The sequence below is a fragment of the Centroberyx affinis genome, unplaced genomic scaffold, assembly GCF_046629955.1.
Source record: "Centroberyx affinis isolate AG114_WGS23_722 - 3 ecotype Tasmania unplaced genomic scaffold, CSIRO-AGI_Caff_v1 ptg003475l_1, whole genome shotgun sequence".
NCBI classification, from domain to species: Eukaryota; Metazoa; Chordata; class Actinopteri; order Beryciformes; family Berycidae; genus Centroberyx; species Centroberyx affinis.
Genome location: NW_027281435.1, coordinates 506,495 through 516,442, shown reverse-complemented (window position 1 = coordinate 516,442; position 9,948 = coordinate 506,495).

The following is a 9,948-nucleotide window of genomic DNA, read 5'->3' as shown; positions in this document are numbered from 1 at the left end:
ACATCCACTCATAATCAAGTACTCACCTAAGCCATGGTATAATTTAAATTAATAATAGACATCTCCGGCCAGTCAGAATTGAGTCTTCTCCCATCCTATGGTATAATCCAAAAATAGGTAATTCAGCCACCTCAGGATTATCACATACAGATTCATTTTGGGTTTAAAATGGGTACCATTGTCATACAGTTACTACAATGACAATTAGTACAATTACTATTTGTAATACAGTTGTTTATACCCCCGCTGACTAGTTCACATAGATAGTTCTGTACTTTTTGATGACTTAGGCCTATATTATATCCATTATTTTTATCTTTGCATACAAATTGCTACATGCAACTTACAGCCTACAATTGCATGGAAGTTGCACTATGTAAAGCCATCCTAAATAGCAAGATCCGGCTTTCAATGCATTTAAAGGGAAATGCCACTTAATTTCAGGATTTAGGTATGCTATTCCTAGGCCTTCTACAGTTGAATTGCATTGCAAACAAATTAACAAATTTCTATCTCACATTGCCATAAATGAGAAGAGTTTGTCCCCTAATATTTGATGTCAAATTCATGTAAAGCTCCATTGAGAATCAAGCAGCAGAGATTTCTGGAGACAAGTATGCATTATATTTCTTTTGTTTGTTTGGGGTTTTTTCATATATATGAAACAGATTGGCAGAATTCAAAATAGAACTAATTTTGGTGTAAAAACTCAAACACCAAGTCCACAAAGTTAGGCTCTCATTTGTGGTCAATGGAGCAGCATTAGGCTGTACATCTTGATGACATCACAGACCTGAGTCTTTGTTCTTTGCTTTGGGAGAGAGTTGTTCATGATAACAGATATCACGATTGAAAGAAATTGCATGAGAATTTTTTAACTGAGTGGTATTACTCTTTAACATGGCTTATTATGTGAGCCAGACTTGGTCTCATGAGTGGTGCTTCAAAAATGTATGTTTCCTTGTTAATGTTGAGGTACAACATGGTAAATGAACAGACATAAAGAAAAAAAAAAAACAACAAAAAACATATTTGAATGTGTTTTGCCCAAATGAATTTTGGGCTTTGCTGACTTTGTTTTTTCATGAAATAGGACACGGCCACTTTGGGCCTCCTGTCTTTTCATGAGAAGGTGAAACAAACTGCCTAAATGTTTCTTCCTGTGAAACAATCAGATTGCAAGGCTGCTGTCAAGGTTGTTTCTGGCATTTGGCTTAAAGTTTGCGTGCCATCCTTTAACACTGCTTTCCCTTGAGATTGTTGAATTGTGGTAGATTGCAAGAAAACATGTGCTAAATGCAAAATAACTGATGTATACCCTCACTGATAAAAGAAAATAACCCTAAAATATCATTGACATGGTTGCTGGTTGAGGAACCAAGCTAAAGGAATAGTTCTACGCATCCTCATTGCAATTGAAACACCGGTGAAGTTTGTATGTCCACATAACACACATTAAGTTTGCTAGTGCAGGTCCATGTCAGCCTTCTCCAAAATAACTAAAGTGGCTGGGTCCTGGTTCTTTAGAGTCCAAAAGGGCAAACAATTACCATACAAATTCTCTGAACAGCTGATACAGCATAATCCAAGTTTTCTGCAACCAATTGATTGCACTGTGGGTCCAAAAGTCCAATATTTACCTCATTACCTCCTAGTTTTTGCCTGCAATGATTTGTTCTGCAACACAAGGAAAATCTAGGAAGTAATGAGGTAAATATTGGACTTTTGGTCCCACAGTGCAATTGTTTGGCTACAAAACAGTTGGATTATGCTGCACAAGCTATTTGGAGTAATTTTTTGGTGCCCATCTTTAAAGTAAACTAATCCCCAGCCACTTGAGTTGTTTCGGAGAAGGCTGACATGGAGCTGAGCTAGCTAACTTGTTATGTGGATATACAAACTTCACCAGTGTTTTTTGACTACCGTAAGGGTGAGTAGATAATTTGTGAATTACTATTCCTTTAAGATCACATGTATTCTGAATTTGACTTAACATATTTCTGTGATAATCAAATGCTTCTTTTACCTGGATTTCTGAATAGTCAATTGCCCCGATTAAGTCAGAGTGTGTGGTTTAACATTCTTTCTAACAGGTAATCATGAGTAGGACTTAGTAATATTGGGTATATGACCTCATCTTCATCTTTTATTTCTTTACTTTATTTCAGTATTTCTCAAAACTGATTATATGAAGGAACTGAGTACCATAGTGCCATGCAGTATGCCCAATGAAAAAAGACATTGTCAGATTTTTGGGAATATATTGCATCAGATACTACCTAAATCGCAGTAGGAAGTGAATAAAAATATCATGTTTTTTGGCACATCTGGCAGGTACTATTAATGCTAGATGGTTGTGCCAGACTTTCTAGAGTGTTGCATAAGGAATTCCTTAGACTTCCAGAGGAGACAGAATCCAGGTAGTAAAACATACTTTTAATGGCCTCTTTTTCTTTACATGGGTCAAAGAGGCAATGGAAATATAGAATTTGTAGATGTTATGAAGGCTACAAGACAAATCGATGCAATGAAAAGAGTTTTGTATAGTGGTTTGTATTAAATTGTAGGAATTATCATAGAGATGTTCTAGATGTACATGTATGTGTTATTCATTCATGATCTACCTATAGTGAGTTGTCTATAATGTATTAATAGGTGAATGGATGGCTATAATGAGTGGTGTTCACACAGCTCATGGAGTAGACAAATTTAGTTTTCATTGTATAGCTTTGCAGAGAGTTCATGTGCTGTGATTTTCAGTACGGTATTTTTGGCGGTGTCCCCACTTGAACAAATGATGAGAAGAAAGTATTTAACTTGCCATCTTAAAAATTAGGGATATGCCGATGTTTTTCATTCATTTTGTAGTCATGGTATTTAAATGTATTTCTGTTTATAAGACCACTACCAGAAAAACATTCTGATCTCACCGGGCCAAAGACTATTTACAAAAAACTAAAACACCTCACTATCACAGGGAAAAAAAACTTTCAATATACCAATCCAGTATTTTGCTACTTTGCTGAAAGCTTAGACTGAAAGCCAGAATGGTGGTTCATAGTCCCCAACTTACCTTTTAAGTGCCGCAAACAACTAAGCCACAAATGTCTAGAATTGACTTTTGCTTGTTGATACAAATTGTATCTATAACTTGATTGTAACAAAATATGAAATGTATAATATGAAAATAGTTTTATTTAAATAAAGGGAAAAAAATCAATGCCATAATGTTTGTGACACTGTGTGTCACTGGGAGTAGCCCATTGGTATGTACTAATTCTTACTGGGTACAGTAGTTAATTTACAGGGACATTTACGTGCTACATAAAAGTGCACAGATACCCTGTGTGCAGCAGTAAGCATTGTGTCCTCTCTGTACATAGTCACACTTGTGTATATATAGAAAGTTATCTAATTGTAAACTAACAGTGAGTTACTTAAGTGTTAAAATCCTAAGTTAATTTCTGTGTTGTAACCTGTGCACCTTGGTTAAGTGCATCTATTTCCTGCCACATGTCTGCTTTATGATATTTTAGTGGTAATTTCACTATAATTGAATATATTTTGCCTAATAAAACATGCCAAAGTTATTCTTGGGTGGCTTTGTCAAACATAATTGCTTGTGTTACAACACGCGGGTTGTCATGCAAAGAATTCTGTATTCTGGAGGACAAAGGATTCCGTGCCACACCGTAAATTGTTACAGTTATAGATGCACTTAAAATTGGAATTTGTTAATTGAATGTTTGGCAGTTGATTTAATGACTAACCCTGTGTGTTGACAAAGCAGAGGTGTGTTGAATTGTGATTTCTTTTGATGATAATGTCACCAATAGCAGTTTAATAATTTTGATGTCTGAGACCAGTTTGCATACTATTGTTTTAAATGAACAGTCTGTAGCTTTTTGCTGTGAGCCTGGCTTTATGGAAATTAGGCTAGTGCTATTTACAAGATGTTAGTTAGGACTGATTTTGTCAATATCAACTTTAGGTCAGAGTCAATTGTTCATGGCTATGGCCAAAACCAAAGTGATTTTTGATGTGTACACATAATTTACCTGTTACAACAATTAGTTCAAACATGCGCGCGCACACACACGCACACAGAATCATGCTCAAACATTTGTGAACCCCTTGACTTGCAGTTTATGCTACCAAATAATTTAAAAATTAAATTATTTGGTAGCATAAAAAAATGTCAACACAAGAGGTTTATAAATTTGAACATGACTGTATATACAGTGTAATACTCAGGTTAAAACATACAAAAACATTTTAAAATCATATTCTTGGTTTTCTAATATTGATGATAAATGCTATGGTCAAATTTATGAATTAGTGTAGGTCTCATGTTTGAGTAGACCATTCAGACTTTCTTGTATTGTGTTTGCAATGTAAAAGGGGAGACAAAAGATTGAGCTAAGTTATTGTGTTGTTATGAGCTACAGTATTATATTGTAATCCACATTGAATGGAAAGCATTGCTTTTATAGACCAAAATATACAAAAATAGACTATTTGGGTCTGTGGGCTCAAACAAAATGTAAGTCTTAATGACAAAATGTGTTTCTCTCCATAAATAAAGTAAAATTCTGTTCAAACTGTGTATTTATTTTTTTCCCAGACACCTGCATTTGGAAGATTTGTTACAATGGTGTGTGAAACCCCTGATAGTTTTCACAACATGTACTAAACTTTGGGATTCATGCAGATTCATGACATCTGAAGTGGACAAAGGTGAAGTGATGTTCCCTTTGTTGACAAATTTTCACTTTTCAATATGCTTACCCAGTGACTTCTTTAGTTGTCATTCTCCAGCAATGCATGCCCCCTGAGTAATTACCACTGGCATTTGGACCTTTTTACCAATTCTTCATCAATAATTGGAATGAGTAAGATGACATCTTGAATACATGATCTTGATCCTAGAACACAGAAAAAAATACTTAAATTAATCCACTTTAGATGATACATGTGGAAGTAAAACATAAGTGACAGTAATTGATTGGCTGAACAAGACAGCAACTCTTGGTGCTTAAACATGAATTTGTTGCCAATTTATGCTTTGCATCTGAGCAAACTGGTATGTTTGATGTTGATGTGCAAATGTTCAGTCAGATTGGCTGCTACACTCCAGACTGAATGGTGTTTCTGTAATATTTGTAGAATATAAATATGTAATACATTTTTCTAGATTTTTTTTTGTCTGAATTTCTGATGAATTGTAAGAAAAAGAACGGCATTTTTTCTTTTGGTTAATACTGCTTTTCTTTGTAGTTAAATTCACTTGTAGTCCTACAAGGCTACCTATTGTCCAGTCATTGTAAAAATGGCCCTAGTTAAAGAATAGCACAAAGCAAAGCTGAATAGATGGTTTGAAGTGGAAAATGAAAACAATGGGCCTCATTCACCAACCGTTCTTAAGAAGAAATTTCTTCTTAAAACCCACTTACGCAGTTTTCACGAAGATTCTGACATTCACCAATGTTTTCTTATTTGGGATTTGTTCTTAGGTAAAAACAGAATCTACGCACACTCAAGAGCACACTTACGCACATTTGAGTGCTGACATGTTTGTGCAAAATAAGTGGTTATTGCGTTTCCTTCAATTTTACAGTTGTATAATGTTATAGGATTTAAATTACAATAATATTTTTATCATTTATAATATTTTTTAATAATTATTTTCATTATTTTACAAAGTATTATGGTCTTTTAAAATAAATAAACACTACACTAACACTTCAATTAATATCAATTATGTTAATTGGGATCCCATGCATCTTTTTATTTTATTTTATATCCACTACTGACGCTACTAAATATGACAGCTCGTTTGGTGTTCACTTCCTGCAGCAGTACCTCCACTTCAGAACTATTGAAGTTTTTTTTACGTTTGGAGTCTGGTGCTCCACCCTCTTTAGACTTTTGTTTGGGCATTCTTGACTTCTCTCAACTTTTCTTTTCAATTTCTGTGTGTGATTTCTGTGTGCACACGGCCCTGCAGTCTCATGCCCTTTTATGGGGATTGGCAGGGCGTTTACCTATGCTAATTAGGATCACCTGGCACGCGCTTTCAATTTACGAGGACAATGGCATTCATCATTATAAGAACACAGGTGCGAACAATTCTGCGGTTTAAGAACATGTCATGAATCTAACGTAGACTTTTCTTAGGACCTTTCTCAAGATCAAATTTAAGAAAAAACTTAGGAAGATATTACTGAATGAGGCCCAATGTCCCTTGTTTGTTGGAAGAAGGTGAGCAAGTTAGGAACATGGCAACCAAGGAGAAGCAATATCTCATTTGCTGGGCAACGCCTGAGCCTTGCTAACTCATCTCCATTGGTCATGACCTGTTTTCAAGGGAAGAAATCTTGGTGAAAGCACAAAACAGTAATAGACATGACAATCACAATTGCCACTACTGGTGATTCTAGGGTTAAAAGTTTCATAGTAATCAAGATGTCTTAATAATGACAAGTAGGTCAGTTGTAGCCTGCTATTTATGCTTTGATCTTTGCAGTAACATTGCAATGAGTGATTTGTTGGTCGGATATGATGTCTATGACAAGTTTTATAGTGATGGGGCAAATCCCTTTTGAGTTATAAGCTATTCTGGAAGCAATCATGCCGGCACACACATCGATCAAAACCAAACTGGAAAATGTGCTCAGTAAAGCACAAACCACCGTCATGTCTGACAACACCCCGCAAGAAAGTTATGCACCTTTTGGTGATATACCACGTCCACCACCACGCCCCCTTTTGGCCAATCAACATGAAAAGTTAATCAGCTCTTCCTTGGCCCATAACCAATCTTCATATCAATTTTGTGCAAATCCGTGCCCAACTTTTTGAGATATTTGAGATAACACTTAAGAGATGCACGTTTTTCCAAAATGCAGAAAATGCAGTCATAATCTTTTGTTTGTTTTTATAGCTGTAATAACAATATAAAACATTTGAATTATCTTTAGTGAATCTTAATTTCTATAGTCCTTATATGCAACCTGAGCCAGGTTTAATTGTTGCCTACCTAATGCCTTGTATTCAGAACCTCTGTTTGGACAGTGACTTTTACAGTAATTGCAACAGGTTACATATAGTCCATGCTCACTATCTACTGGATAAGTTGTGTAACAGCTCTCAGGGAGTCTCTCATTCAGACACGCACAGTCACTGAAATTGCCTGATTAACTACTGCAGTGTAAAAACCTTAATGGAGAGAAATCTGAGTGCAGTATCCAGAAATCAATAGCATCAACACCCTGCTGAAAACAGCCTGGGCAATGTCCTGCCTTCCCCTCCTAAATTGCCAAATGGTTTTCCAGAACCTCTTTGTGGCTGCCTGTAACTCATTCTCCATGGCCTCTCTGAACTCCTCCCACACCCGGACTTTCACTTCAGCAGCTACAGCAGCAGCAGCCTTTTGGTCTGTCAGTATCTCTCAGCTGAGTCAGGAGCCCCCTGTGCTAACCAGGCCCAATAGGCCTCCTTCTTCAGCTTGGCAGCCCCCTCTCCACCAGTTTTTTTTTTTTTACCACCTTCTGGAGGTTTTAATCGGGTCCATTCTGACTCCATGTCCCCAACCTTTGGCAGGATACAGAGGTGAGAGTTGAAATCTTTCTGGATGGAGTCCTCCACCAGACATTCCCAGCAAACCCTCACTGAACATTTGGGTTTACCTGGTGTGTCCAGCAGCCTCCCTTGTCATCTAATCCAATTTACCACCAGATGCTGATCAGTTGACATCTCAGTCTCTCTTCACCCAAATGTCCAGAACATATGGTGTCGGGTCTGATGAAACAACTACAAAATCGGCCCAAGGTGCTCTGGTACCACATACTTATAAACCTCCTTGTGTTGGAACATGATGTTTGTTATAGACAATCCATAGCACAGAAGTCCAATTACAACACACCACTTGGGTTCAGTCTCACCCCTCCAGGTATCCCAACATGAGCATTGAAGTTCCCAGTAGGACTATGGAGTCACTAGGCACAGCACTCTCCAGCACCCCGCCCACCGTCTCCAAGAAGGCAGAGACTTCCAAACTGCTGTTAGGCACATATGTCCTCTCCGCAATTCACAGTTGCATTGAGGCAAACCCGCTCATCCATCAGGACAAACCCAGAGACCACCCACTATGAAGGAATTTGGTTCCAGAGCCGACAGCGTTTGTGGAGGTGAGCCCAAATGTTTTTGTTTTTTTTTCGCCTTTTATTTGAGAGTTTAAAGTAGAGATAGACAGGAAACATTGGGAAAGAGAGGGGGATGACGTGCGACAAAAGTCCTGGGCCAGATCCGAACCCAGAACATTGCATCCACATGGCACACACCCCAGACCACTGAGCCACCAGGACATCTGAGCCCAAATATATTTAATTGGTACCTTTGTAATTTCTGTTTTAAAAGAGTTAAAAGAGTTTCATCTATAGATCTAAAACTACACTTCTGTACACTGGGAGTTTACAGGTTCTGACTCTTCTATAAACTGGGGACAAGCCATTTATTTCTTTAAAAGCATCTTAAAATTAATTTTAAATTCACCTGGAAGCCAATGTAATGGGGCTAAAATGGGGACTATATGATCTCTCTGTTCTAGTAAAATACATTAGTTAAATTAGTCAGTATAAGATTAAATAAAGGGATGCATAACTTTATCCAAGCTTATTCTCAAATGGTTGGTGTCTTAAATATTAATCTCCTTCCACCCAGTTCTTATAAAAGAAAGAAGAGATTTTGTGATGGAGCAGTTCAACCTGACAGTAGATTTATACTTTAGGCCAAATAGCTGCAGTCCACTAGATGCCAGATGCTCAGCTTCTCTTCCATTTCTGGTATTATAATGTTTGATACACCAAGAATAACTCCGCTTTCACTAACTATTTCAGACTATGCATTCCTTTTGTGTTGTGTTCCTGACTTTTTTGGGTAGCAATGATTTAGCCAGTGACATGTTTACTGTTCAGATCACCATGCCATCAATCTTTTTGATTCTATTGCATCTTTTATGTAGCAGACACCACAACTTGTGTGCTGGCTTGAGGATGATGATGTGGAGGTAAGAAACACTACACAAAGCCTGCATGGTCTTTCATTTTTCTTGTCAATTTAGTAATAGTATTAATGATGTTTTTACAGTTACATTTGTGTTAAGTTAGACTTAAATAACTTGCCACATAAAACACATGGAGACATATGTAAAAGACCTAAACTTCATTTTCACAATTGCGGTCTGACAAAGTAAAGAGATATGTAATGTTCAACGCCTTGTCGGGTCATCTTTGACTTGTGTCACAAGGAAAAGTTGTATTTGATCATGTGATGCCCAGGTAATTAACACCATCTTGTGAAAGGTTGAATGGTGAGAGTCTTCAATATCTCTACAGCATACCACAATGACGATGATCTAATACTGCAGGAATTTGTGAGCTTGGAGTTATAAGGTTCTATCTGGGTAGTTGTGAAATATTGAGCATCATTATGGAGATTTGACATACCATCTGGCAAAACACACAAGCATAAAGTAACATTCAACGATCATGAATATGTGGATAACTCAATTCTGATAAACAAAAAAACTCACAAATTGTTTCATTTGGATTAGTTAAATAAACCAGTACCTCAGCTGCACAGTGAAATCTTGTGTTCTTTCACAGCTGTTTTGACACCAGTTATGTTACAATGTGCCGTGATGACTGTTGCTAATTCTTATTACTAAAGGCAGATCTTTTTTTGATGTTGTCTTGAAATTTCAAATGTCTGATCAGAATCAAACTTGGTTTTTGACAATTCTGCACCATCTCAAATTTGAGTTGGGCTGCTGTTAGCTCATTCAATGAGCTGAGACTCTGGGAGGTTATCCTGCCCCAGGAGTTGAGAGAAGAGTCATCTTACAAAACCAGTGACGTTTCAGCCCTGTGCTTTCTCTGGGAATATTCA